The sequence below is a fragment of the Haemaphysalis longicornis genome, unplaced genomic scaffold (assembly GCF_048455015.1).
Source record: "Haemaphysalis longicornis isolate Haplotype H1 unplaced genomic scaffold, Haemaphysalis longicornis Haplotype H1 scaffold_12, whole genome shotgun sequence".
NCBI classification, from domain to species: domain Eukaryota; kingdom Metazoa; phylum Arthropoda; class Arachnida; order Ixodida; family Ixodidae; genus Haemaphysalis; species Haemaphysalis longicornis.
In genome coordinates, this window is record NW_027526225.1 from 13832038 (window position 1) to 13859797 (window position 27760).

The 27760-nt window shown below is 45.8% G+C and overlaps 1 pseudogene; it reads right to left on the minus strand.

Annotated features, from left to right (window-relative positions):
* Positions 1-16155: 16155 nt before the first annotated feature.
* On the minus strand, positions 16156-18627 carry LOC144161513 (uncharacterized; annotated as a pseudogene).
* Between the last annotated feature and the right edge of the window lie 9133 nt (positions 18628-27760).

The window sequence follows — 27760 nt, forward strand, 5'->3', positions numbered from 1 at the left end:
GCAAGCTCCAAATATGGGGGAATAGCGCATGGCATTTGAGCGTCTGCGGGGACGCGGAGGGCGTTCATGCACTGCGTAGGCCTCGGCTAGTGAATTCTACGATTCCAAGCCGTCCTGGGAGGCTTATCTTATGCATTTTAAAGCCGACAACATGGCAGAAGCGCGGTACGATGATTACTGAGATATTGAGAATGCCCATCCAACAACACCATCGGTTGTGTTTTACACAACCGAAACCGAAACTTGTTTGATTGCTAACCTTGGGTATCGTCCAATCGCGGTGCCCCCTCCTCCCAACGCCACAGCCTTAGTTGGTGCGGCCGCCGCAAACCGCGCATGGTAGTTTTTCTTCTTTCGCGCTTTGTAAAATAATTACCGATTTGTCAACCGGATAAACGATGAAAAGTCTGCTAATTTGAGCCAGTCTACGCAGTCCAAGCAAAAACGGGAGCTTGACAAATTCACTTCAGTGTCCCTTTAAGCTCCCTATGGCACCAAGACTGCCAGAACAGAGGCCCTCGCTAGGCATGTAGCGAATCAGAATGGAAAATGAGGGGCTCGTTGAAAATAAGACAGAAATAAGAGTTGGCAGTCAAGAAAACCTCTGAAAGGAAAGGGGAAGATGTGGTAGGTCATTGAAAGAGATAAAAAAATTTCTCAGAGAGAAAGAAAGTGGTGAAAAAATGCCCGCCGGGTGGGATCCGAACCCACGACCTCCAGAATACGCATCTGGTGTGATGACCACTACGCCGACTACGCTACCGGCGGGGCTGTTTCCCCACCACTTTCTCGGGTATTTATGTTTTATGTTAAGCTATTCGGATGCCACCCGTCGGGCATTTTTTCACCACTTTCTTTCTCTCTAAAAAATTCTTCATCTGGTTCTATGACCTACCGCATTCTCCCCTTTGCTTTCCGAGGTTTTCTTGACTGCCAACCCTTATTTCTGTATGTATGTCTATATTTAATATATATAAATATATATATATATAAAAATATACATAAATATATATATATTTATATATATAATATATACAGTCGAACACGCATATATCGAACTCCAAGGGGATCGCCAAAAAGTTCGATATATCGATAATTCGAAATATAAAATATGCCCATCTAAAGGTTATCTGAAAGCTGCACACATCACAGAGGTCTTCAAAGTCGTGACAAGCGGTAACTTGCGGCGCAGCGTTCGATATATCGAACGTGCCCGTGATCGGGAGCTCGATACACTCGAACAACAGCGCTATGCTTTTGCATGGTTTTCCAAGGGGATGTTCAGACTGTTCGATATAGACAATAATTCGATATATGCGTGTTCGATACATCCGTGTTATATATATATATATATATATATATATATATATATATATATATATATATATATATATATATATATATATATATATATATATATATATGGCGATTTTTTTACTCCAAACTGCACATACAGTTGTCGATAAATACAGTAAATAAATAAATATGGTTGCCCAATTGTCGATTTTTTTTTTCAACGTGCCTCGTGGGGAATGCGGCCGCTGTCTTGCGGCTTAACTTCGAAAGAAAGAGTTGCCACTGACTGGAAGGGGAATATCCCCGAGACTCTGTGTAAGCAAGTTTGTTACGGTTAATCTACAAGCATCATCATCATCATCACCAGCCTTTCTGTGCCCACTGCAGGGCAAACGCCTCTCCTATTAATCTCCAATTATCCCGGTCCTGTGCGAACTGCGACCAACTTATCCCTGCAAACTTGTTGATCTCATCTGCCCATCTAATTTTCTGCCGCCCCCTGCCATGCTTGCTTTCTGTAGGGATCCACTCTGTTACCATTACTGACCAGTGGTTATCTTGCCTTCGCACTACATGCCCTGCCCACGTCCATTTCTTGTTCTTGATTTCTACTAGTATGTCCTTAACCCGCGTTTGTTCCCTGACCCACTCCGCTCTCGTTGTCCCTTAATGTTACACCTATCCTCCATTGCCCACTGAGTTGTTCTCAATTTAAGTTGAACCCTCTTAGTGAGCCTCCAAATTTCTGCCCGTAGGTGAGTACCGGTAAGGTGCAGCTGTCATACACTTTCTTCTTCAGGGACAATGTTAGGCTGCCATTCATTATCTGAGAACGCCTGCTGAATGTACTCCACCCCATTCTTTTGCTTCGGATTATCCCTGATTAGGGGGTGCAGCGGTGGCGTAGAGGTAGAGCATCCACCTCGTGTGCAAAAGGACCCTGGTTTGAATCCCGGTACCGGACAATTCCCACTGGATTAAAAAAAAAGAAAGAAGAGAGGATCTGCGTGTTGATGGAAGTGCAGAATGAGGCGTGGGGTGCGGCCTGACCCCGGTGGTCATTGCCGGTAATGCACTTCCTCACCAGAGCAAGATTGGCCACCCTGGTGTAGTAATGGCCACAATCTTCCATGAATACGTCAATCTACAAGCTGGGTGTCCTCTAATTAAGAGAACTGCCAGTTGTCGGGGAATACGGGAAGAAATTCCAGCATTTTCCCCTCTAAGTCAGGGAGAGTAAACGTTCTGATTGGCTGGGTCTTATGTCTGAGACTCAACTGGCAAGGCCCTGATGCCTATAGTTATTCATGTTTTTAGCTTGCATGCGTGGCAGGTGATGACCATTTCTTTATATTCGTTCTTGCACCCGCATAGGCTGCTATGCTACATGGGCATTGCTGTCCTTTTTTTGTGTGTGACGTCGCGATGCGCATATTTGCTCGTATAAGTTGCGCACCTTGTTCCCGAATCCTAGTTCAGATCATGACATTGTCCGTCTTCTCATCTGGAGCAAAAACTACTGGGCATGCATAGGCCCGGAGCGGATCACAAAATGGGATGCAGTCCGGAAAACCTTCAAAAACTGACCCGAATCAGCCCTTCGCAGCATGGGCAGACGTCATCCTTCTCGACGTCAGGGTCCAAACTCAAACGATAGCCATGACATATCAGACTCCAGGCGTTGATTCCAGACTTCTCCACCTGTGCGAGGCGTGTCATAGCATGAAGACCTGCAGGGAGGTTTCCCTCAATGGCAAGATCGGCAGAAAGGCCACTCAACAGGTGGTATTTCTACCGAAGCCCGGTCGCCCCCCCCCCCCCCCCCCCTCCGAATCTCCAACCTCCTACCGCCCGATATGTATGTCATCAGTATTTGGAAAACTGCTTGAAAGACTCCTCTTCTCACGTATTTATTTTTTATGGCCAAACAAAAGCTGCTTCATTCATCATAATTCGGCTTTACTCACCACAAAAATACGACAATGGCTCTGTTTCACTTTAAAAAATTTTTGCAACCACGCCGTCAAAATTCCCTTCATTCCGTTCTGATCTCACTGGATTTTCAGGGTGCGTTTGATTTGGTTTGGCATCCAACAGTACTAAATTTTCTCATGCAGCACTCTTGCGCGACCAACCTGTACCAGCTTTTACGTTCTTTTTTAAGCAAGCGAGCAGTGGTCTATAGGTCAAGAGAAGGGGAGGTTTCAGCGGAACAATCAATTGGCAGTCAACAGGGCTCCCCTTTGAGCCCGCTTCTGTGGAACATCGTTTTACATGGCTTACTAGACACACCGTTGCCGCCCGAAGTGCACGTGCAGGCTTATGCCAACGATACCTTACTGGTGGTTTTGGGGCATCAGAGGAGGGAACTGGAGAGTTTGGCGGAGCTCTCCTTGGCCAGAATATCGGAGTGGTCCGACTCGGTGAAAGTCCGTCTTAATCCAACGAAGTGCTCATACATGCTGTTTCCTAATGGTAGAGTCATCCTGGCACGTCGTCTTCCAACGATTAGATTGGCTGGAATCAGTCTTACTCGAGTAAAAGAAATGAAAATTCTTGGAGTAATATTAGACCCATGGTTTACTTGCGCGCCCCATTTAAATTACCTACCCGCCGCGGTGGCTCAGTGGCTAAGGCGTTGCGCTGCTGAGCACGAGGTTGCGGGTTCGATTCCCGGCCGCGGCGGCCGCTTTTCTGATGGAAGCGAAAAGCAAAAACGCCCGTGTGTACGAGATTTCGGCGCACGATAAAGATCCCCAGGTGGTCAAAATTAATCCGGAGCCCTCCACTACGGCGCGCCTCATCGCCTGCGTTGCGTCGGCGCGTTAAAACCAAACAATCAATCAAATTTAAATTACCTGAAAGCCAAAATTGAAGTCATAGTTCCTAAATTAACCAAATTCATAAATATGCACTATAAACTCCCTCCTACTAGTCTTCGACAACTCTACACTCAGCTCGTGGAGCCGGTGATCATTTACGCCTCACCTGCGTGGTGGTCGCCCTTCCCTGCCACCTATCTTCAAAATAAGTAAAATCAGTTCAACGTCTCCCGCTGCTTGCATTGACGGGAGCGATCCAAACCATCAGGACCGAGGCCCTCAATGCGTTGACAGGCACCCCGCCAATATGCGAGACGCTTACGACTTGCCGGTTGCATTTTTTAGCGTTTTACTTGCGCAAAAACGTTTCACATGGCCAGATTAAAGAACCAGCACCCGTCGACCCTTGGCGTTTACACCCAGCGGACAGGGTGGTATGTCCATTTACCCGGGTGTCCCCTCGAGAAGCGATGCAACTCGCGCGGAGGCCAGGCCTGCTCGTGTACACTTATGGAGCATTCTGGAGTTTATCGGCGGGGGCAGGCTTGGGGGCAAAAAGATTTAAGGTGTCGTCGGCCGGTAGTGCGTTCGCTGCCGAACTTGTTGCGCTTGGTTTATCTCTTTGGTTTATCTCGTCGGGTACTACATGGCGCGGCCTGTACACCTGTACACGGACTTTCTGTCATTGCTGATGGCTTTAGAATCACTACGCATTCGTAGCAATGCAATTGAAGATGTCCGGTCCGTATACGCCCTACTTTCGACTCGGTTGCGGTTCTTTCTTTATTATGTCAAAGGACACATTGGTGTTCCGGGAAACGAGGTGGTGGGTCACCTGGCGGTACGCGCGTGCTCAGTGGGCGAGCCGAGGGTGGCTGCCCTTTCGGCATGCGTGGTGCGCTCAGCACTAAGGGCGGAGCTCCGGGGAAGGTGGGGAGAAGACTGGGCCACTAATAACAGCGGGACTGAGCTTTTAAATGCAGAGCATTTCAGTAACTCACGATGTCACCCGCGTTGGCGTCCGCAGTCCGCGTCCGCATCGCTCCCCCTACACTATATAAATACTTGCCGGCGCCAGGTTTCGATCCTACGACTCTGCGGGCGGAACGCAAGGTGCACGGTACTCTACCAACTGAGCCACAAAGCCGACACAGAACGGAAGGTTACGAACGTGCCTTATATCCTTGACTCATTCAACCGTCGGCCAGAGGTGCGCCCTCTCCCCCGCGTCCTGCTCGCCTTCTCTCCGCTCGCAACGCCCTCTCTCGCCGCGTTCGGTTCGGGCGCACAACAGGTGGGGACGTGCGCAACACCCTCTCTCGCCGCGTTAGGTTCGCGCGCAAGAACAGGTGGGGCGCTCGCATCGCGCTCTCTCGCCGCGGTCTGTTCGCGCTTAAACCACATATGTCGTTCACGCGCGCTGCGGTCGCTAACATCTGTGGCGTGATCGTGACGTCAGCATCACGCGTTCGCGTGGTGGCGATTTCGGCGCTATAACACTCTCTCGCGAGGGGCATTGGATTGGATTCGATTGGATTGGCTTGGATTTGGATTGGATTAAAGTGGATTGTGTTGGATTGTGTTGCGTCATAGCCGCTCCACGTTGCGTCATAGCCGCGGCAGGGGGTTCACGGCACGTTTCACCATCGACTTCATCGACAATGTCTACACTGGAAGACAACAATTACAACAACAACCAATACGTAATCCATACGACTTGCAGGCGCGCCCCCCCCCCCCCCCGCAGAAATGCTCTGCATTTGATCGTGCCCCTCGCGAGGGGATGTTTTTCTTTTTAGGTGGATACCTGATGTTAGATCTTTACCGCCGAATTTTCCTCCCCTTTAAAGAATCGTTTTCGTAATTACAGGGCACGGAAGGTTCACTTTTTATTCATGCGGCCTTTCGTTGCTCCCGTACGTCCCCCACGTACTTTTGTGGGTCTACCTACATGACCATTGATCATTACATGCTAACATGCGCTGGCACCTCATTTCGAAATCGCCTGATGGCATTACTGGGAGTGGAAATGTCTCCGGATCGCTACCTCTTGCTCCTTCGCGATGAGCGGGCTCTTGACATGCCCAAGGACACGGTCGGGCACATTAGCTCGAACATGCCACGCACCGATTGAGGGCGCCATATAAAGGCATAGCCTCATGGCGCCTGCATAGTCGACGGGTGCGCCTGCTGGGTTCCCCGGACACAGTGGGTCTTCCTACTGAAGGGAGGTTTCACCTGCCCGCCACTGCCAACAGAACGGGAGAATGTGCGTGAGTCGGGGGACGCCGGCTGCAGGCTGTGGCATCAGACGAAGGCCTTGCTGGGGCACTGGCCCATGAGGGCGCGTGACGGCGGGTCCTGACCCGTGGGGAACAGTAGCTGCTCCCTCGGTGCACCCTAGGGGTGATTCTGAGTCCGCACGTTCTTAGTGCTTGGCCTCGGTACCCTGGCCTCTCGCCATGTGGCGGCGGACCTTGGTCCGTGAGGAGCCCTGCTGCCTCCTTGGCGCGTCTTTATGACGAAGCCGGGACGCACGTTGGCGTTGCACAGCAGGGGGATGACGGAGGGCGTGCCATTTGATGGGCAGGCTTGATTGAGCCTTGCAGTGCCGTCCGAAGGCGCTGCAAGCGTATGCTCCCGTGCCGTCCGGCCGGTCCGGCGCTTGAACGGCTCCTGTACAGAACTCTCAGCACGCGGCCAGCGCGAAAGAAAATGAGTTTCTTATGACGCACTAGCCAGCTCAACATCGGACGCTCGCAAGTGGTTATATAAGCCGTTGTGTTAATGTATCCCAGTGAGCAAAGCGATGAAGCGGCCTTCGCTCACGTCGCTTTGCGACGGCGGAGCCGATCGCTCGTTCCTCGTCACGCGACGCCATCGCAAAACCCAATAGTTAATCACAAATAGCTAATCAGGAAAACCGAATAGAGTCACCTGACGTAGTCGGTAACAAAACGTTTGTTTACATCCGCAATGCCAAACGACGGCGAGCCGCCGCCCGGTCAAGGTTGGCCCGGCGCGCCGAGGCGGGCTCGCTGGGCCGGCAAGCAGCGTCCGTGCTCACCGGCTCTTTGGTCAGTGGCTTCGGCGTACACATGTACCGCTCGACGGACAGCGTGGGACTCATCAGTGTGCAGATACTACTTTGACTTGTCAGAGCAAGCTTGCTCCACCGGGAAAAGCTCTATTCCTGTGGTTTTTCTGCGCTTTGTCATATGTATGTGACCGATGAGCAGTTCTCGGAGAAGCATCATGTTCAGCGGTTAAGAGCTACTCATTGAAATATGCATATTTATAGAAATAGATCGCTTGATACCTTATGTGACTACAGCAGGCGCGTGCGAGATACTGTGGAGAGGAAAAGCAGTGATACGTATTGAGTTTACATTCTATGGGTGTTGTTAATTTACCATATGTCTTTTAGAGAGACGAAATGAGTGCCGGAAATCTTTGCAAAACATCATGAACATCTGAACATTTTAAAGCCACAATTAGGTAAGATTAAATAGAAAAATCTTTGGAATGGGAGAGATGGATCAAAATTTTGTGGTTTTCGTGTCAGCTTGCTAAATCCATACATGTATTGTGCTGATAGGAAATATTTTTAGCAATAGAGGATAGAATTTGGCAGGTTGTTTTCGCCAAGGATGTACTTCTGTCTCCTTGCGTTCAGTATGATAGAACCAACCAACTCATTAAATTTGTGGATATCTACAGAGGGATAGGGGAACTTGTAAACCAGCAAGGAAGCGAGACTGCTCCTGCACCACATTTTATTGTAACCAGTTTTAACGACAGGGACAATAGGTGGTGTATATACTTCAGCAGCAGAGAGCAAACAGGTTCGCAACGTGCATTTTCTTTTTTCGTCTTCGTTGAAATGTTGGAAATTTAGAGGGGGACATCCACACAGGCACACAATTAGGTTTGGTTTCTTTAGTGCTCTTACCTTATTTGCATGTATTGCAATGCCTGGCACAGAATTTTGATGCAATACTGCACGACAGTGCATCTTTCTTTTTCTTGTACTTCGTGCACATTTGTGATGAGATGGTGAGGCAGGTAGTGCTGCAACAAATCCAGTGTAATTACCTTAGGCCCCAGTGTTGCACCTGATGCTGCCAGTCGCAAAACTTTCCATGTGTCTTCTAGGCGACACCATGGAAGGGCAGTGGCATAGGGTACAAGCAGCCAGATCTCATTGTGGTAACCTAGAAAATATCACACGTCATTAGCGGTTGACCCAGCTACCACGTGCCTATCAAACCAGTCAAGATTTAGCCCTTGCTCAAGCTTCATATTCATGATGATTCTTCCTTGACGACGTTGACCAGTTGTACTGCAATGCCACTACCTTGTCAACTAGGGACAACTGCATCGCCCGAACTCTTCCAAGCCTTATGTTCTCCTTCACCACAATGGGCGCACCGAAATCTCTTCCTATTGTTACATGCTTTTGGTTATATAGCCAAATTACTTTTCTATTCCCCATTCCCAAATTTGCACCTTGTGTTTTAACCTACACATTGCTTCCATAAAAATGTTCAATTCTAAAAATTTTCTCTAATCACAATTTGTTTTGCATTATGATTTGAAAATATGGGTTTCAGGTTGGAGTTAACTTTAAAAAAAATGTGAAGAAAAAGCTGCTACGAAGGGCAGCTCTGCCTCGATGCCTGTGGGCACCAAACAAAAATGGAGTAACAGGTTTCTATTGCTTATGCATAGTCACTCACAAGCATTACGTAGTGCATCATCATGATTATTGTCACTCTTGTCATTGTCTGAAGCCATTGTGCAGTCACAGAAAAAATCAGACTGACTCTCGGAGATAAATCCGAGGTGTTAAGCAGACGTTGCTGCCCGAAATATTGCAAAAAACTGCTGTTTTTGAGACAATGCCACCGCCATCATTTCTCATGTGTGGCACGATTTTTATGTTATTTTTGCCAAACGGATTTTTCCCGAAGTTCTGAAGGGCCCTCAGTGTTAAATACAGGTAGTAGAACTGATTACTGACCATAAAATCGCCCTTGGTGCAGAGAAGCACAGCATTGGCCTCAAAAGAGCGAGGTTAGTGATGAACTTCACTGATACCCCAGACAGCGCAACAACATCAGAAGGACATCATTGGGATGTCCTAAGTGGGAGGTCAGGGACATCCCACGGACATCCTAAATAATGCCCAGCAAGCTCCCGAAAACCTCCCAAGTGGAACAACAAAAAACGTCAATAGGACATCCGAAATACTGCCAATGAGGTACCTTCTTGGGACATAATTAGATGGTTTTTAGAACTTTGTAGGGATACAAAATATTTTGTTCTAAATTCACTTGTATTCATTTTCAGGCATGCCAGAGCAGCCAATATTCTATTTAAGAGCCACAGTAGACCATTGTACAGGAGAATATTTATTTTGCATCATTCATCACTACACACAACACAGCAGTCTCAAATCTGAATGTCTTTGTTTACACTCCTGAACACTTGCAGCGAATGGTGAATTTTTTCGTTGTCTTGGTGCTGGAGGGCGGACTCAGTCGTGCATGCTTGTGGGACGTGCTGGATCGTTCGGTTGCCGTCGTGGAGCTGCAGCCCGCTCGGCAGCATGCCTAAACCACGACATTGAGGCCTGCTCGACTTCCTTCAGAGTCGCTGGTGCGGCCTTGTTGTCAGTCAGGACAGCTGCACGAATTAGAATAATTTTAGGTAGACACATGCAACTGGGCTTTCATGTTACAATACAGGTTTGGCCCTCTTGCTGGGTTGCCACTAATTGCTCCACCTGTGTTTTACTAAGCTGGTAATAGACTAAGCGACAAATTCTGTGACAACCTCCTTACAATCAAAACCGTTGAACACAGGCAAATTAGGTCCCCTTGAATGTTCAGAGGTCCAATGCGTTTTGTGAAGCACCATTACTTACAGAAGCCTTCTTTAAGTTGACAGATAAAATTGGTTTGTACAAATTCGAAATAAGTTGAAATACTTGCACCATAAAAAACTTACTACACAATTGTTCTTGCAGGGGCCATATTTTTCACCTAATTTTATATAACCTGATGACTGTTCAATGTCTGTAAACTCGCTCATTCTTTCCCCTCCACCCCACCCCCCGCGCAACATAATTAGTTACAATAGTATCTGATGACAAGACACTAGAGGAAACATTAATTAATGTAATCTTGCTAAACTGAACCTGGATAGCCTAATACAATGTTTTTCACTTATGAGTTTTGTTAAATAAGAGTGCATTTAGCCCAAATTGCATATGAGTATAGATGTTTGCTTCATGTTCTTTACAAGACATGACGGGGCGAGAGAAAAAGCTGCTGTGGACAGCTTGATGAGCTCTCGCCCTGTAAACTATTAAAAACCAAACAGTTCTTTCTCTCCTCCTGGTGACTTCTGTGCAACAATGTTCAGCCAAACATTGCCAAAAATCACTTACTGCACATGAGCTTGCAGATATTCAATTCACAGAATTTCTTCTTCCTCTTTGCACCAAACCAGCTGAATTCGACAGCTACATCGCAAGGCAGGAGGCTTTTCAGGATGCGGCTTGCTTTTTGCTTAGCTGAATTGCCGCCCTGGATGACCATGTGCTTTTTCTGGTTGAACAGAGAGAATAAAACAAACAGCAAAAGATGAAGTACAAGAGCTCACTTGAAACATTTTTAGAAAATGTCACCACCTTGTACGATTTGACGCTAAAATATGTTAGGAGGGGGTAAATGATGGCACTATTTTTTATTTAGCCTCTTAGATTCATTTACTAACTCAAAACTTAACAACAAACTAGAAGGTGTTACAGAAAAAAAAGGTTTGTAGTACACAAGCATCAATTAAAGACTACGGCCACTGTACACCAGCGATGCATACAAGTTGGCACAGCATATTGTGCCAGTTCATGAAAACTCAAACTAATAACATACCAAAGCTAGCTGAGGTGCGAGTGGAAGGTTACAGGTTAATTTAAACTGATATCAGAGTTTTTATGCACTCTGAAATCTTGTACAGCAGAATCTCGATGAACAGAAATTGTTTAAACGAAATTGCTGCTTAAACGGAACACTAGCCCGCTAAGTTGATGTTTTGTATTCAGATAATGTAAAACGGAACTAAAATTTCCACGTCACCGTGTACACGGAACTGGAAACAATTTGTCTGACTCATTGCCATGAGCATCAACATTTATCGGTTCCAGCTGTTTCCTTTTTTTTTCACCTCGTTGGCCTAGTGAGCTTCATATAGTTAGTAGTCGCCGTGTAAGCGTGACATGCAACGTCGCAGTTCCTGCTGCGGTCATTCGTCCTCAATTCAAGACGCCGAGGTTACAGGGCTCAGCTCCTGCCGCCTTGTTCATGCCATTGTAGTGCTATTTGCACTTCATTACCGCGTTACCGTCTTCTAAATTCCTGTCTCGTAAGCACTCGTGAAATTGAGGACTCTAGTCTCCGTGAAGATGCAGTTGCAAGGACTCAAACAAAAATAATTGATGCATTTTGTAGTGCACAGCAACTAATTGTTGCCAAAGCAACTGCTGTGCCTAAACATCTTTAGTTTTCTTGCTTTCTGAAAAACTGTCAGCTACATTCACCTTCTAGAGCCCATGAAATGGCATTTGTACACACATAAATTTGCACTTTCACACATTTATCTCTGTAAACGGAACTCCTGTTCAACAAAACTAATTTTTTCAAACCCTTGAATTTCCGCTAATCGGGAGTCTGCTGCACACACGGTTTTCTTGCCTTCAGCCTCAACTATAAAGAATGGCAACAACAGCTTGGCTGCTCAACATCATCGCTGCTATGTCAAGTATCTAGTTAGTCAGTGGAGCTAATGAGGAAACACATGCATGTAGCACTATCAGGGCAGCAAGAACCTTATAGAATAAACTTATTTACCATTCCAGCCCGTGCCTCCTTGCTGCGAGAAAGTTCCTCGTCGAATTCTAAGAGGTCCTCAATTTTCGCCAAGGGGAGCTGAGGAATCTCTTGTGAATGCTGTGGTTCGTTCTCACTCCCACTGAGAAGCTGCGCCAAACATTGCGAATGCTTCTGCTGGGTCAGTTTGATCTCATTGAGAGTTGTTAGAATCCTCTGCATAAAAGCTGAAATGAGAATGATGCTCAGATTAAAATAGCCTTGAATTTAGATTTCAGGACTATATGCAAAGTTTGGAGGCATCGTCATTAATCAGAGCCATGCTTGGCGAAGCTAAAAATAAAGCACACATTTTATATAACCTTTCCATGTTGCCTGCACATACTGCAACAAAATCACTTGAAAAAAAAACACTGTAAAAACAATGCAATGCCACGACATGACATATTTGTGGTGGTGGCTAGGCAGAACTGCCTTTGCGCACGACTTACCAAGTAGTTGAGCGTCTGTTTCAAGCCTACTGCTCTCCGGGCAACGCGGTATAGGATTGTGGGGGGCACCTAGAATTAACAGGGAAAGAGGTAGAACACCAAATAGGGGTATGAGACCAAAAGAACACATTTATGCATTACAAGGTGAAAATGTCTCCAGCTTCAGAAAAGATCTTGTTACTAGTGTTTCAAGCATCGAAACAGATGAATCAGCTTAATTATCATAAACATCTCTGCATAATGACAACTAAAAGACCAAAATAGCCTGAACCAAAAGAAGTTCTGTTATGAGGCGAATGTCAAAACCTGAAAAGTAAACGAAATAATAAGGCAACGAGGTCGCACCACAGTCATTACAGGACCACTGAATACCTACTGGCATAATGAAACAGCAGCGGGATCTTCCAAAGCTGCACGCACAGTAATGGGAGCATCTGAAATGAAACATGCACATGACGGAAAGATTATGTTTATGTAGCATACGAAAATGGCTTCTAAGTAAAATAATTAAGGCACCACAGTCATTACAAGACCGCTGAATACTTACTGCTGTACCGAGAGTGCGCACTGGAATTTCTCGAACCTCTGTGCACAGGGGTGGGAGCATCTGAAATGAAACACGCACATCACACAAAGGTTGTGTAAGCAGCACACCATGGCCAAGTCAGGGATTACCTTGCAATCCAGAACTTGCTGGCGTGTAAGCGCCCACACATGCTTGTGAAGAGCCTGCAATGAATGCCACATAATTTAAGGGCACATGAACAAGCAAGCTCATGAAATGCACCAGTGAAGTACAACACTTATCAAGAGCAAGCAAAATTTCCTACCAGCTTGGGAGTGGCCAACAGTGGGTTGGTTGCCAAAGGTGGCTGAAGTGCTTTCCCAATCTGAGAATTAAGACCTCCGTAACACTCGTGAAGGCACGTGAATAAGCAAGCTCTAATGAAGTTCACCAGTGTACAACACACATCAAAAGCAAGCAAAATATATTTTTACCAGCTTGGGAGTAGCCAACACTGTGCTGGTTGCCAATGCCAACTGTGGCTGAAGTGCTTGCCCAATCTGAAAATTGAGACCTGTGTAACACTCGCTCACCCATCGTGCAAGTTTAGAGGCGCAAACTGAACTCACCACGATCTTGCACCCTTGGCGCCGATGATTGCGCTACAGGGCTAGGCGTGGTACCTTGGTAATAACAGTACACCAGTTGTAAGTTGTCTGAACAAGCATGCTCAGAAACAATAATGCAATAACGTACCTGAGCACCGCACTCTCAGCTGAGACCGGTTAGTTCGGCGGTGTGGCGCATGTACTGCTTCCAAATCAGGTACATCTGAAATTCAAGGCAGGTTTACATTACTATCTTTAACAGCTGCATACATAACCACTATCTACTCTGATAATTGTATTGTAACAATACAGATATGAGGCCGTACTTGTTCTTTTGGGGAGTGCAGGTGGAGTTGGAGGCTTTGGAGGGACGTATTCTTCATCATCACTTGCCGTTGTATCACTCCTGTTAGGGCTCTCATCATCATAATCTGACATAACAGCTGGGCGCCTCTTCCTTTTTCCTCGACCTAACTCTCTCTCGCTGTTGGCATCAGAGCTATACTGCAGGCACTGCAGCCTCTCAACGGCTTTCTCATAAATGTCTGGAACAAATTGTTTTTTGAGTGCCAAGAACATAAAACAAATACTTACCTATGTATCCATTTAAAAAAAGCCTTACCGGCCAAGCCCTTCACCACACACTTCACTTCGACCCAAGTGTCTTCCGGTTGTGCACCATCAATTATCATTTTCCGCCGCTTGCTTGGGTTTCGTTCACCTGGCCAAAGGACCCTGTCTAGCGTGTCCCTTAGCCAAGTTCGATGAACAATGCCGAGGCACTTGTCTTCCTCGGGGAATTCAACTACTGCAAACTCACCGCCAAAAAAAGTAGAGATAACGTAAAGGAAAGCATAAGATCAAGCACGCCTATATTGGTAGACTGCAGTGCTGAGAATGCATTTACGCCACTTGCATTAGCAACAGCCATTTAATAATGCACAAAATGCCAACACTGCACGTTTTCTGCACAATGATTTGTGCCATCACATCAGAAATAGCAAAACATTGGTTGGTGGAGCTTATTTAGTGTTGATTTGAAAAAGAGAGGGCGGTGGGGAGTAAAGTCCTACTATGTACACACGAAATGGATTCATCCATCTGGCCGCTTCAATCTTTTAAGATACAAACTGCAGTAAGCGTTGCCACTAGCTGGTTCACTTTCAATTTCAGTCAGATTCTTTGTCCAAAACAGCAGCCAAAAGATTTGTGACCGTGGATCAGAGTGCAACGCAAGTGTACACATAAACAATGACGGCAAAAATGGGCATTACAGCAGAACCAGTAAGAAAACGAAGTCGGCTATCGGTTTGCTGTTGATATTTGCTACACCTTCTCCTAGGGTGCACGACATATTAGCTTTTTCAGTGCACGCTAAGATTGCCGATACCCTCAAAAGGACCGACAACCGATTTTTGTCGAGTATATTTTCTTTATCCTAATGAAAGGGTATCATTTATAACACCTTAACCTGAAACGGTTTTGCTGATAGCGCCCTAGAACATTTGAAATAGGAATTTTTAGATCTACCAGCCATACGTGTCTCGCGAAGAGGAATGCTGGGAACCATGGCAGTGAGCCGTGCGGCAACACACTTTTAATGCACATGAAATGAAAAGAGGTGCAGTAAAGCTCGTTAATTCAAACTCGCACCCTGGTCCCGGCACAGCCCTGTATATTTCAATGGGGGAAAACTCCCGATAATTCGAACGCGTCGGTATTCAGAACGGTTAATTTGAACTATGATTGAACTATCGCTCCTGGCAGAATTAGTCGGTCCAGAGTGGTCACAATATGTTGCAAATCCAAACCAAGTTATTAATAGAGATGCAAAACAACGAAACAAAAAAACAACAGCGTGGCAGGTGCGCCATGCACCTGCTACAACTTCTTTCGCGTCTACAGAGGGCGGTGCACCACCGGCGCCATTGCTCCGGCACGTGCCATCGTTATTTACGAAATCACCTGCCACAAACGTCTAGTTGCGTCTAATTCACAATAACAAGTCCAGAGGTGGCTTCTTTGTTTTCTGCCCGCGCAGTGTGGCGTGATTTCCTATCATTGTAGCGCCCGTCCGCTAATTCGAACTGTGCTTAATCGAACAATTTTACAGTACCCTTCAAGTTTGAACTAACGATCTTTTACTCTATTTAAAACTGGCCCTGGCTAAAACAATAATAATGTGCAAACTTTCCCATTCGTTTATGTGGTTCTTGAATCGCACGATGAAATACGGGGTTGTTTGGACACGTAACCTAGTGTCACGCTTTGTCGCCACCTTTCAGACTTCAGAAATTTTCATGCGAAATTATAATTTTTACTTGTTTATTTATGAGTTCCTTAAGGTTACCCCGTATATAAAACGCTGGCTTCGATATGAGTCCCATGTACTCCACAAAAATCGGTTCTCTGTTCTTTTAATGCGTTGCCTTCAACGAAGGAATACAACATAGTTAAGGAGTAACTGTGCCATATTAACCCCCTAACCCCCCTCACTTTTCAATAATAAACCATGGCTTGCATAAAACGTGATTATGCTGCTTACAGCATGTGCATCATTGGAAAAATGGCAAATTTTTTTCCAACTGGCAGCCTCACACATTTTGCTGCAACTTCCGAAACTGGCCAAAAGTGAATGTCCGAAGGCTTGGAGGCAAGGTACACATCAAGGAGTGACGAGCCACACGGGTAGGAGTGCAGGTCTTCAGTCTTTTCGTACTTTCTTCCAACTGCTACTGGTTGGTGGCTTAAAGTACAGTGGGCTATGTTTTCTATCTTCACTATGCTGCCATCCTTCATCAAGCATGCTGAATCTCTCCTGGTTGTTTTAAGCATGATTGGCACCTCACCAGAAATCTTGACTGATCTGTACTGAGGTCCAGTGCAGCCCAGTGGCAGTGGCCCTTTTTCATGCAGTGACGTTATTACAACACCAGTTGGTCCAGTGCTCGGAATGACCGAGGTCGATTCCTCTTGGCTGCTTGCATGGAATGTATGGTGTCCAACCAGAGACCGCTCTTCTGCGATTCGATTGTAGAGCTGCTGCAAAGGCTTTTCTGGTTTGCGCACATAATTTAGTTTTCCCATGTAGCTTTGAAATGGGAATGCGCTGTAGTTGTGCAATGACCCATGCATACGGACATCGTCTGCTACATGGATCAACCCATGAACATTGTGCGACACTGCATGCTTGCCATACAAAGTGATGAATGTGCTAACAAAGTGCCTCAGGAGCTTCTCTGCATAGTCTAAGTACTGAGCAGAATGTTTTGGACTGCTGAGTATGCTCACAGCACAGTGGAGTGTCAAAAAGTTGTTCATGAGAGAGTCTGAGATCTGCCCCTTCAACACCACCACTCCAGTGTGCAGCAAAATAAGCCGGAATTCTGTCGCTTTCTACTTGTCGACGTCCGACAAGCTTCTCGGTTGTCTGGACATATCTGACGGCACATAGTACCGGCTTTCAACATTTGCACCAGACAGCGAGTCCCTTGTTGCCTTGCCAATGCGGTACGACTTGTCACCTTTTGTCCAGAGCAGTATAAGCTTTCGCATAACTCCCAGACAAATCAAATGCATGTAGTCAAGAGGTATCTGACACACCATGTCATTGGGCAGTTCTTCTAAAATTGTTTCCCCAATGTGGTTCCTCTTGTTCTTTACTTCGGAAGCTTGCATCTGTTCGCAGAGCCGCATCAAGTTGAGGAAAACACATCCGCCCTTGCAAGTGGTCCCCTTCAGTGACGCACTTCGAGCATGAAAAGTACCCACTGTGGCCTTTAGTACTGAGTATGTACGACTTGGCCGGGGCATCACAAATTATTGCCCCAACTTGCAGTTGCACCATACGGTTGCCCAAAACAACTCCTGCCTGAAGGGCACTTTTGAGGTCGGTTACAAATGGCTCAAAGAAAACATTTGCCTTCAGAGCTTTGGCCTGGCCATAGTACACACCAACTGGAAATGGCTCACTTCCTTCACAATTGGCCACCTGACAAAGAATGGGCCAAAACTGGTCTCGTGTACTTTTAGTCAAGAGAAGCCCATCAACATTGACATTGATGATGACTGGGTCAGGCACGCGAGGCACATTTCGCAGTGCTCATTCACGCCTCTCACGTAAGCCGAAATGACAGTACTGGCCTGTATCCATAGTGCGCATACTTTTTGCTGTCCTTGGCGTGTGTAACAGTGTTCTGGCACTAGCTGGCAGCTCTGAAAAACAATGGTGCGTGCGCAGTATCTTCAACAGCTTCGTGACTGTAGCCTGCGGTACAGCTGCCTCCACACTCCACGCCCGCAGCTTTTCCTTAAAGGCGGTTACTTCAGGGTCCTCCCGCATGAAAGAGTCATCGCAACACGAGGCATCGCTTTCGATGCCACGTTCCTCACCAAGTCTTGGATTCGGCGGCGCGGTTAGATTCCAAAACAAGGGTTGCTGCCGCAGAAAAGTCGCCGGCCGGGAAGTCCGGTTGTGAGAGGTCAGGCGCAACTACTGGAGGAAAGCCTGCCGCTGCTTGCTCACGCGGCGCAGGTGGCGATTCGCAACACTCAGCTACCTCGAGAAATGTCGCAGCAGGGCTGCCAAAACGTTCAGCAGCACTACAGACCGTTTTTTCCCCAGCTGCTAGTATAAACTGCACGTCATTCTCTACTGCGCGACGCACGTGCCGGTGGGCAGTGGTCCTCGGAACAAAGGCCATGTTGAAATGTTCTTACGCTGCTATCGCGGCTCATCCGAAAATAAAACCACCACCGCGCACACACCGTGAAGATTAATCTGAAAATCTCACAAGGAATATTAACTCAAGTCACCCAAATGATGCGACCACATGTGTACTCACTGGGAAGTGCCATGCCTGCGCAGGGATCGGGCCGTATATCTAGGGGATCAAACAAGCCAAACAAATGAGAACACGCAGCAAAATAATACGTGACCGTAAACGCTGCACTCAGCCTTGGGATTTAATATGATTACCTTGAGTAAACGCACGGCGACGAGACCAGGAGCGCTGCGCGAGGTACGCACACGGAGAGCTCGGAAGAGCCCGCGGTAGCAACGCCAGCGCTAGCGGTTCCACAGTTTCGTAACCAAAGGCACGATGTTGGTGATTTTGATTAAAAACAACATTTAACTTTAAAAACGTTTCACACCGCTATTTAATAATCGCTGCGTTTTGGTACTGAAATAAGGCAACAAAATTATTTTTATGCAACGTTGCAGACAACGTTCCTAGAGATCTAATAACGTTGGTTGCAGAGGTGGTGGTGGTCCGTCTAGTACAGGGTGAAGACACCCTTTGAATGGTCCCGAGCCGCCGCTATTGGGTCAAAGTGCTCAACGCAATTGTTATCGTTTTCCGCAAGACCGAGTAACGCGAAATAGATAAGATGATTTAACCCTCGCAAATAAACCGCGTTGCGACAAAAATTGTAGCCCGGTCTTGCTACAGTGACTTGCTGCAGCGGCGAGCGAGTGATCCAAAATGGCGGCAGTGACAACTTGTTTGTTCGATGACACGAACGATGGGCTTGCTCATGCTTTCCCTGTATCCTTGCGTCGCTACGTAGTTATGGGGAGCAACTTCTTTGCTCCCACCGCGACATTTTGTGCGAGACTAAATGCATGATAAAACCAAATGGGCGCATTGCAATGCCGGCAGCATTTGCTGTCTAGAGCACCTGTGAAATAATTACAGCAGCACAGTACTGCTAGTTGTGCGTACCAGGTATCAGGTACGCGCAAGTGGGCACGTCCTAATCACAGCCATTCTGGGAATATTTTAGGAGCATCCCAACATTGACGTCCGCGGGACGTCATTAGTTCGTGGGTGCTGGGATATGGGACATAGGCACATTTTTGGGACGTCCGTAGGATGTGTGGTGTTGTCTGGGGAGCATTAGAATGCGTGAGAATCTCATCCCTCTCCGTCACAAGCTTGAGACTCGACCTGATGCGCACGCCTCGCTCCGACTTTAGGATGCCGCAACGCGATGTTTCTCGATTACGCTGCATTTTAACCACCGCAGTGGTCACGTCTACTCGCTTTAGCAGTGGCAGTTACAAGTTCCAATGATGAGTATAGATCTGGCTAGAGAAGTAATGAAAACAACAAAAGAGTTTGTTTTCATTTCTAGTGACAGCTGCAAGATAGCTACGAGGGTTAGGTCACATGTGCTGCCTCACTGTGGGCAAATTGCATGAGGCCCAGCCCCTGTTGGCTAGAGAGCAGCACCTCAGAGAATTTATCCACAGTGTGTCGTCAGTTTCTGTATAGCTGAGACAGCGCTTAATGAGAACTTTATTTTTCACTGCACATTACACCACTCAGAAAGCCAGCCCTGCGTTGCACGCAGCACCATGTCGCCTACTGGGACCAGTTCTGAAAATGCCTCGCCACAGTGGAGCTGGTGAAGGGGGTAGAGTGGTTCCAGGATCCGGTTTACTGTGCCACGTCACCAATGTCGAGCTGGACCAGAGGCTACTGCAGCTGAAGGCAGCAGTGTGGAAAGCAGGGAAAAGTGCCCCAAGTCACGTTGCTGAATGGATGGCCTACTGGCACGCCACGCTGCCTGCAGATTCCATGCCAACTGGCTGGCAGGCAGGGATAAGCTGGATTGCGCATTGGCTCGGAGGTTTACCCACACGTCGCAAGCTCTGGGATACCTTCCAAGCTGTTCAGTGGCCTCAAAGCAACCGCAACCCACTGTAAGTGATGTGATTGGCCCAAGTCGCTTTGGACTGCTTGAGAGCAGCAATACACCTGTTTTGGAGAGGAAAGAAAAACAGATTGCAGTCAATAAATTGTTTCGAACCAACAAAAATAGGCTTTAAGCATAGGCAAATAACCCACAGGAACATTATATATACAGCCCAACCAATTTATAACCACAAGGATTATAACGATGAATTAACGGCACCAGCAACTTCGCTATATGTTGTATGGTAAAATAAACCACTTATTAATTACATTTTTCGTGCTATTGATTACTACAATTGAGCCTGACGGTACGAGCCTGCGTAACAGTATTTGGAAATCTGAAAGATCATGGGTGCATTCTGTGTGACCAGGCTGTCATCCATTTTGCCCACCATTTGCCGGATTTCAGCCTACCGAGTCAAGCAGTGCTTTCACATTTATAGTGCACACCATTGGAACCAGAGGCAACCGGCTTCGCTAAGCCTGCGTTTAAAGCGCGTACTCGGCGCCTGTGCTCCCCACTTCAGGCGCGAACGTATATACCCAGACAACGCACATACATCCTAGGTAAGTGCGAGGGATGTCCCACCTGGGAGTTCGGGAACTCCCAGGGACATCCCACTTAAGTTCCAAAAACATCCCAAGTGATACAAAAAAAGACCTCGCTGGGATGTCCCAGACTAGGACTTTGCTGGGAGGTCTGACATCCCATGTAGAACAAAGAAAGGAAATTTTTGGGATGTTCCAAAAAGGTGCTCGTAGGTCCTTTTCAGGACACGTTTAATTAATGATTGTGGTTATAGCTCAACATTCCATTGCAATGGAGCTTTTCCTCCACTCAAGTGCACAATTAGAACTCTGCAAAACCTTGCAAAACCATTTTATTGGACGAATTTCGTACATAACAGAGATCAGTGGCAAAATCAAGCAGCACTCAAGTCTTAAAGGTACACCATACACTTTTAATACCACAAACAAAAGTTCTTTATAACTTGATGCGTGACTTTACTTCTGTTTCTGACAATAAATTCGACTAGCTGAAGCAGAAGTGAAATTTCACATTAAAAATTTCTAAAGGTAGCACGAGTTATGTACAGAAAGATAAGAATCGTCTCTCCTCTTTTACATCAGAAATGTGCCATGCACCTGAATAATTCATTTACAAAATAGAGAGCCTAATTTCTAAGCAATTTATGGCATAAAGAATAAGGTCTGAAAGTGCTGTACTTTATGAAATACCAAAAGGTGAAACATGTTTCACGACACAGGAAAAGCACATTAGTGCACAGAAAGTTACTGAAAACCATTAAAAGGGCCATGCAGACAAAACACAAGTTTGGTTCATTAGAATGATTACCTCGATAGAAACATTTTGACACGACTTTAAAGGGGCCATGAAGACAAAATACAAGTTTGTTTTATTCGAAAGATTTCGTGTTCTATAGTACCCCCAGTGCTTGTCCAGGAGAAAACGATGGTTTGTTCACTGCGAAATTAATCAATTTAAGCTAAAATTTTGATTTTCACGCCAAAACGTGTGTTTGAATGACGTTTGGAGTGATATAAGATTGATTGATTGTAGGGTTTAACGCGCCGACGCAACGCAGGCGATGAGGCGCGCCGTAGTGGAGGGCTCCGGAATAATTTTGACCACCTGGGAATCTTTTACTTGCGCCGAAATCTCGTACACACGGCCGTTTTTGCTTTTCGCCTCCATCAGTGCAGTGATATAAGAGCAGGTCTTTCAGCTAAAGTTGGTGTGGAGCGGAGACTTGTTTACTGTTAGTTGACCTAGATGGCGCCACCACACCACGGAAAGCAGTCTTATGTGTTTGGTTTGTTTGTGACCTTATTTAAACATGGCTTGTTTTTATTCATGGAGAAAATAATCATTTTGTGAAACATGGTGCTCGCTCGACAAATATGGTCACGTAAGACACCGTCGCTTGCGTCAGTTGGCCAGTGTTGTCTGAGACAATTCCAAAGCCCCGCAGTGCTAGGCATCTAAACGAAGCATAGTGCGTGCAGTACCAACAGCAGTACGCAGAGGTACTGCAATGTTTACGTGTGCTTTCCTAACTTCCACTGTTTGTCCCACCGTTCTTACCGATATAAAAAGATGTTCCCTAAATTTAAATGAAAATAGCTCTTTGGGCATGCTTATGAACTCTGCCTAATTTGCGTTTTTTGGCCTCAGCCAATCGCACAGCTCGGCATATGACATCATAGGTTCTGCTGCGGTAAATGAGCTAGTGGGTCGCACGGCCATTCCGTTTATTTCCTAATTATGTAGCTTATTTGAGTGAAGTTTACGTTAAAAGTGGTGTCAACCTGATTCTACCGAGGCAATCTTTTGAAGGAACCAAACTTGACCTGTCTCCATGGCCCCTTTAAATGTAAACGTTGCTCAAATAAGCTACATAATTAGGAAAAAAGGGAATTGTCATTCGACCCACTAGCTATCTTCCCACACTAGGACACATGACACCATACGCGCAGCCGTGCAATTGGCTGAGGCCAGCAAAAGCAAACGCAAGTTAGGCAGGGCTTATAAGCTTGCAGAATAAGCTATTTTCGCTTAAGTGTAATGCATATTCATTTTATAGCAGTAAGAATGGTGGGGTGAAACAATGGAAGTTACAAAAGAAGAACCAGTGCGTATTGCTGTTAACTACTGCGCACACTATGCTTGTTATAGCAGCACAGCACTGTGGCGCTTTGGGGTTGTCTCAGACGACACTGGCCGAGCGGTGTAAGCGACATTGTCTTACAACACCCTAATTGTAGACGTACCCCATGTTTCACGAAGCAATTAGTACCTACCGTAATAAAACCAAGTCAGGTGCAAATACAGTCAAAAACAAAACAAAGGTGAAGACAGCATGGTGGCGATATTTAAGAGAATTGATGGTAAACAAGGCTCCTCAGTCCGCTGCAGGCAGGACGGCGCACTTGAAATTAGCTTGAAGACCCCTCCTTGTGATGTCATGGCAGACGTCACAAAACACACGATTTGGCGGGAGAATCAAAATTTTAACTTGAACTGATTAATTTCTTGGCGAATAAAGCATCATTTGCTGCCCGACACGTGCAAAGGGCACTACAAAACCCCAAATCTTTCGAAAAAAACAAGCTTGTATTTTGTCTGCATGGCCCTTTAATGTGGCAGTCACACTCCCTCAGGCCGCGCGGCCACTTTTGAACAATACGGGGCTACCGTAAGGCATCGCTTTGCACCACACACACATAGAAATCATTCGAAAGGCCAGCTGATCTAGTTCTGATTGATATAAAATACTAGTTCTAAAAGCTACTGCAAATGAAAAAAAACTTATAAAATAAAATTTTGGATCACGTGTACCTACATCGAAAAGAATTATGTAGAACTATTCAACGTAAAGGGAGGACATTTGCTGTGTGCTTAGAAGACATGCCAATTGGCCACATGATGACAAATTTGTTCTCAGCCAAATAGGTTTTCACCTGTCTGCTAAAAGGCAAATAAAAGCTAACAGAAGAAAATTGATGAACAGGTAACATTACACGGCTTAGAGCAGAAGAATAACAGTTTGCACGTGTTGGCTGTATGCATATTTTCCTACCTTTAAAATTTCGCTGCATTTTGTTACCATTTTACGCACTGAGGTCTAAATGTGGAAATATATGTGCATGCATAATTATGAGTTAGCGTTGAAAATGTGTGACCGTCTAAGGATGTATAATGCGACATTTTAACCTTGGCAATTAAAAAATTCCAAATATGTGCAGCCAAATTTTGACGGCAAAAAAAAATCAGTCTACAGCCAACATGTGCAAAAACTATCACTGCTCTGCACTGAGTCATGTAAATATCAAGTAGAAAATTTCCCTTTTTAGACTTTTTTAGCAGAAATATGAAGAAATTTTGAAACCAATTGAATTCCATCATGCAGCCACAAATTGGTATGTATTATGAATGCACAGCAATCTATCCAATTTCTGTTGAATTGTGTTCTATAACTTCGAAAATACAGAGGCAAGTGAAGCAAAATAAGATTTCTCGAGTTTTAAATTTGGATTTGTCTCTCACGCAATAAGATAAATAATATTGATATCACTCAAAACTAGACAGGCTGCACTTTGTAATAGTACATTAGCCATGTATGTGGTGTTAGTTGACGCACAGCAGAGACCATACAAACGTCCAAATGGACAACCACACCCTGAGGGAGTACTGGTGCCATGCACCTTATTCTGGCATGATGCGCTGAAATCCGTAGTTTTTTTTTACCACGTAGTAGCTTACCACACACACACACACAAAAAAACAGTTTAGATTAGTGTCAGGAAAATATACATGAGCAATCAAGAAAAAGAAAATCAGATTACACGACTTTCATATCATTCCTTGGCAGTCACTGCATTGGAGCTCCAAGGATTTTCTACTGTGCCGCAGCTCTTTCTGCAGCACGTCAGAACTGTGTTGCTGTCTTCTTATCCTTTGGAGTTCCTTGTGGCTGGGGAGGCTTTCCATGGCCCATGAAGCTACCTGCACATAATTTAGAAAACAACTTGTAATGAATTCAAAGAACAGTGCAGACACCGGCTAGCTTGAACACTGCCAGTAAGGAAACACAACTCGAGCATTACCGAAGTGTACAGATAAATATTTACCCATGGTGATTTCACACCATGGGTAAAACGGCATGCTTACGAGTACACGCTGAGCTTCGCTGATCTCTCACAATGCCCTTCCTGATACATGCTCTCGTGATTGCGCTACAGTCAAAATAAACCTTGCGGCCAGAACTCACAACACTAAAGCAACCCGCTGCCACGCGAAACCTTGAGGAGCTTGTGGGTTGTTTTGCGCAGAAATTTGATGTGTGATAGAAATTTTGCTATTTAGTTCTGTTTCATGGACATGACCTTTACATTCCATGATTGCCCAAACGTTTCACCTGCTTCAGATGTAAATGAAACAGTTTTTCTAAATAATTTTCAGTCAAGAGATTTTGAACTGGCTCTTACAATCATGCTTCTTGGCACAACGCATCACACACATGCAAGCTACTGCAGCCATTTACCATTAAACGTTTGTCAAATGCGCCATTACATTAGTCTTCCCTGGGATACAATGGTGCAAAGCACAATGAAATATAAAAGAGTAACAATAACAAGGACGACACTAGACACGGGAGTCGCACTTTTCTGGTAATGCCCACCAGGTTTAAAGCTGCCTGTAAAAACTGCTAACTGCATCTCTGAGTGTCTGCTTGCCGACAAGAGACTACAGGAAACTGGCAAACAACAAAAAAAAGAAATATAGCTGCTTGGCAGTTAAAGACTGACTGCAACACCTATATTCAGAGCATATCGTGCAATTTGGGAAAGATTACAAACAAAATGAGTGAAAGGGGTGTTTACCGCTCATGAAAAATTGTTCAGGCTTTTTAAGAGTAACCGCACTGTGAAGTCAGTCTTCGCAGCCCTTTAAACACGATGCACAACTACCCCCACAGTGCCCTTCTTTAAAACAGTCGTCAAAGCGGCCCAGATCACGTTGCTATTTGTTGCATAGTTTGCCGGAATTCTCTTTGCTGTGGAGGTTGTGTGGTCGCCAACATGCCCATCTACAAACGGCCGCAAAGTTACAGCAGCAAGCCACATTTAAATTGCAGCACAGTCATTAGCACATACAAGGGCAGGCGATCACGCGAGCTGAGTAAATTCAGCACATCACACACTGACATGCTACTCAGTGAAAAATGTTAAACACGTAAGTTATAACGCATAACGCCTGCGCTATGCCGCTCTATCATTTCTGAAAAAAAAAGAAAAAGAAAAAACGCAGTCAGTACCGAGGGCTGTCACTGGGCTGTCTCACGCGTTGACAAAACCCGAGACGTGGTTTTATCTAAATACATGCGAAAAATGAGTGATTTCGTTCCGGGTAGCGCGGGACTGATGATTGAGGCCTAGAACCAGGAACTAAGCTACGCGAAAAGTTTTAGTTAGTCAAACTATTGATTCCCAATAATGTCTCTTTGTCTAGAGTTGTTCTTGCTCGGCTTTCCGGCAACTGCGGCGTGTTTTTTTAATCTGCTGCAGTGATGCCCTTCTAAACTAGTTGTATAATAAATTCATGTAAAATAATCAACAGCTAGAGGTACAAAACAAGTTGAGCGACGCGAAACAGTGCAGCAAGTGTTGCAACTTCTCCCGCCACCCCGGGAGAAGCCTTTCGACCGTTTCCGCACTGAGCACCCACCTTCGACCACAGAGCAAGAAATCATGCATAAAACACAAGAGGGGCATTGGAAGGGTTTAAACACTGAGTGGTACATATAAACGACTTGCAATAGTTCCTTGTGAAATGACGTTCCAGCAGCACGGGAGCACGGCGCACATTTCCATCCGCGGGCGGCCATGTTTATAAAACTGCGATGGCTGAATCGGCTGAATCAGTTTCGTAAAAAGCTCACAGACGTCTCCAATGGTGTAGAATAACAACGAAGCTTTAAAAATTTATTGAGATATAATTAAAATAAAACAAAAAATTTACTTTTTAACTTATAGTTTGAAATATTGTACATAAATACGAAATAAAATGACAACAAGGCAGACCCAGAACCAAGCAGCAGGCCATCTGAGCTGGACGGTTCTTTCCTCCCTCAGAAAGTTGCCGTGCTCAAAAGAAGCGTTTTCAGTTGGTTTAATCAGTGTACTAGCCTTTCTCTGAAGCACTCCCTGTAACAATCACGCGCTACCTGCGGGTACGCGAGGCATTTGCTCATGGAGGAAAGAAAAGTTTTTCTTCCTCCATGCATTTGCTTTACGGCTGTACCTCCTTCACGCGCATTAACGCGCCTATGCGTTTTATTCATCTATGCACAAAAACAAAACATTGGGCTGACCGAATCAACAAAAAGCACGCATGCGCTTCCGCATGCATCCCAATCACAGCCATTCGTGGACATTTTTAGGACACTCCCAGTGCGGAAGTCCCAGGGATGCCCATAGGTTGTGCTGTTCGGGAAATGGGATTTAGGGCCTTTTTTGGGATGTCCTTAGGATGTTTGGTGTTGTCTGGGTATATTCAAGCTTTCTTTCTAGTCTAGCCATGTACAGCATGAACAGCAATGGCGACAGAGGACAACCCTGCTTTAAACCTCTAATTGTGACTACCGGTTCCGTGCACTTTTGGTCCTCCCAGGTAATTTGCACCTCGCTGTCATTGTAAGCAACGCCATCTGGTTGCTAAGCGTGAAAATGGTGATGCCGTGACGTGGCCGTGACGTGGCCGTGACGTTCACCTAGCTGTGTTCTTATTGGCCGCAAGTTCCGGCCCTTCTACCGCCTCTACGCCGCACGAGCGGCGTTCGCCGGGGATGCTCGATCATTCCCAACATTTGACACTTACAGCATGAACAGCAATGGCGACAGAGGACAACCCTGCTTTAAAC